The sequence below is a fragment of the Pristiophorus japonicus genome, chromosome 5, assembly GCF_044704955.1.
Source record: "Pristiophorus japonicus isolate sPriJap1 chromosome 5, sPriJap1.hap1, whole genome shotgun sequence".
Lineage (NCBI taxonomy): Eukaryota > Metazoa > Chordata > Chondrichthyes > Pristiophoridae > Pristiophorus > Pristiophorus japonicus.
In genome coordinates this window covers 263,724,643-263,727,656 of record NC_091981.1, presented here as the reverse complement: position 1 = coordinate 263,727,656, position 3,014 = coordinate 263,724,643, and positions in this window count along the sequence as shown.

Below are 3,014 nucleotides of genomic sequence, written 5' to 3'. Positions count from 1 at the left end.
TCTCCAGCAGGGGCTTGATTGCCAGGGGTCTCCCGTCAGCGGACGTGTATCTGCGACGGGACCAGATAGCCAGGAACTCCGTACACGAATTACAGGTGAACATACTGTCCGAGCAAATCGTGTACGGGGTAGGGAATTCCTCGGGTTGGGTCACTACGTACATTACGGCGGACAGTTCAGCATGCTGGGCGCTCATGGTGCTGGGGAGCTTGATTGTCTGGGCAATACCTGCCCTTGGGTCATAGACTCCACACCCAGTGAGTCGCTCGCCAGCAGATACCGTGCTGGACCCGTCCACGTAGATGTCCGGGCCTGCAGGGTGTAACCCCGCCCGAAGGCCAATGTTCACCTCCCATACCCCTTCTATGGAGCACCTGGGTAGATTAGGTTGGCTGTGAGCCTTGGCTCGCGGGGGCCTTCTACTCTGCAGTGCATCTGGGAGAGGAGCAGGGTTCAGCGAGCAATGCGGGCACTGCTCACCATCCCGTCCTTAATCCTCCCATCTCGGAGCATCTGAGTAGGTGTGTGGTGGGTTAGAAGTGTTAGAGGAGACCCTCCCGTGAAGATCAAGGATCTTTTCACTGCCCAATGTGTGGCTAGGAGGTGTCTTTCACAGTTGGAGTACCCCTTCTCCACATCTGTGAGGATCCTGGAGGAGTAAACCACCGGTCTCAGCTGGCCGTGCCGCTCTTGAAGCAGCACTGAGCTCAAAAAGTCCCCGCTGGCTGCCACCTCCAGGAAAAACTCCTTTCCTACATCTATCGCTCCTAAGGTTGGCGCGGTCTGCAAGTCCTTCTTGAGCTGATTAAATGCTGCCTCGCAACCCTCATCCCAGTCCCACTCTACACTCTTGTGTAGGAGCCTGAGCAGAGGGGCTGCGGTGGCTGCATAATCCTCAATGAAGTCTCTGCAGTACCCGGTGAGCCCTAGAACAGATCTTACCCCTGTCACTGTGTTGGGGGCTATTAACTCCTGTACTGCCTCCCTTCTAGCCTTGTCTATGGCCCTTTCCCCAGCGTGCACAGTCAGCCCCAGGAATTTGACTTCCTTCTGGCCGATCTGTGCCTTCTTGGGGTTTACTTTGAACCCTTCTTCTTTTAGCAGCTCCAGCAGCTCAGCCAGTAGTGGGCCATGCTCCTCCCCCTGATCGGTAAACAGGAGCAGGTCATCCACATACTGCACCAACTGCTGGGGTCTGCTAAAGCCCTTTAAACAGTTCGCCATGCATTGGTGAAAAATGCTGGGGCTGTTGTGGAAGCCCTGGGGAAGACAGTTCCACGTGTACTGTTGGCCCTTGAAGGTAAAGGCGAACTTGTACTGGTCCTCCCGTTTTAAAGGAATGGACCAGAACCCATTTGAAATGTCCAGCACCGTGAAAGTGGTCGCGGATGCTGGAATACTCCCTATGAGGTCTGCTATGGCTGCTACAGTGGGTGCACAGGCAGGGATATTCTTATTTAGTACTCGATAGTCCACGGTGGCCCTCCATGAGTTGTCCGGTTTCTTGACTGGCCACAATGGAGAGTTCACATGGTTAGCTATCGGTCTTAACACCCCTTGCTCTACCAGTGATCCCAGCGCCGTTGTCAGGTCTGCCTCTGCCTCTGCCTCCCTGGGGAAGTTATATTGCTTTTGTGGTCGGGTCATGGGGTCCCCTTCTATACTAACTTCCACCCCCGTTACCCTGCCACAGTCATGTTTGTGGGTGGGGAATGCTGCAAGGTGTGCCCGTACATATGTCTGGTACTCTACTGGGGTGTTACTGACCAGTAATTCCAAGTCGTAACCCTCCTTTGGCTTCACGGCAGACAACGTTCCCTTGGCCCCTTTTTCTGGGATCACCGCCACCTCACCTTCCCTGTCAATCCCTATGGCTCCCCATAGACAGGGGTTCCTGTGATCCACTAGGATCTGGTGGCCAATGATAAAATCAGCCCCCAGGATCGCTTTTCCCTCCTGCTCCCATTTCATCAGGACACACTTCCATTTGGTTTTGAGTGTCCCTAACTGCATGGTGAGCGGGATGGAAAACGAACCAGTTTGTTCATTGCCTGTGAACACCACTAAACTGTACGGGACCCCGTTCGATAGAGGTGAGGTAGCTGGGTTATCTGCATATACAAGGGTGCTGTAAGCACCAGTATCTAGCAGGTAGGTTTCTTTCACTTTCTCCACCTTCATCATAACGCATGGTCTCTTCCAGGCATCATACTCTATAGTGAACACAGGTACACAGGCTGTGCTGGCTCTAGTCATGCATCTGGGTGGGTTGGAGCAGAGGGTTTTACCGTACTGGCTACTGCACCGGTTGCGATGAGTGTCTGTAGGGCGGCTACGAGTGTCTCATATGAGTTGGGTGTTCCTGCCCCGGCCTTATGGGCTGGGACTGGGTGGCCTTTCTCTTCGTCTCTTTCCAGGGGCTCCAATAGTCCTTCCTCCAGTGCCCACTTTTCCCACGCCCAAAACACTCGCCCCCTTTGTGGGGAGGGTTCCCACCTTCCTGATGCCACTCTCTCTTACCTTGGCTGAGTTTAATCTCATGGACACTCCCTTTAGAGGAGGGCTCCTCTGTCCATCTACCGTTCCGGGAAGCCAGGGTCAACTGTCTGACCACTGTCTCCTCGGTGGTTCTGGGATCTCTTGGATCGAACCAGACCTCGGCTTTTGCCTTTACTCCAGGTAAGCTGTTTGCCACCAGGCTGCGGAGCCAGTGAGCCAGCTCGTTAGGGTTCAGGTGGGCCCGGTCAAGAAACCCACTACAGGCCCTTTCGTAGACCGGCCACAACCTGTCGGCGAAAGCCTGTGGAGTCTCCCCACAGAGCTGCACTGTTTTCTCCACTCGGGAGAAAGGACTCCCGTCGTTCATACCCATGGCCTCGAGAACCTCCTCCTTAACCGCAGCGTACGTGTTTTGCCCCTTTCTGCTGTCTGCAGAGAGGAAATGGCACAGCTTGGTGTCTAGCGAGAAGAGCAACAGCTTAGCCTGCTCTGAATCATCGCACCCGTTAATATCC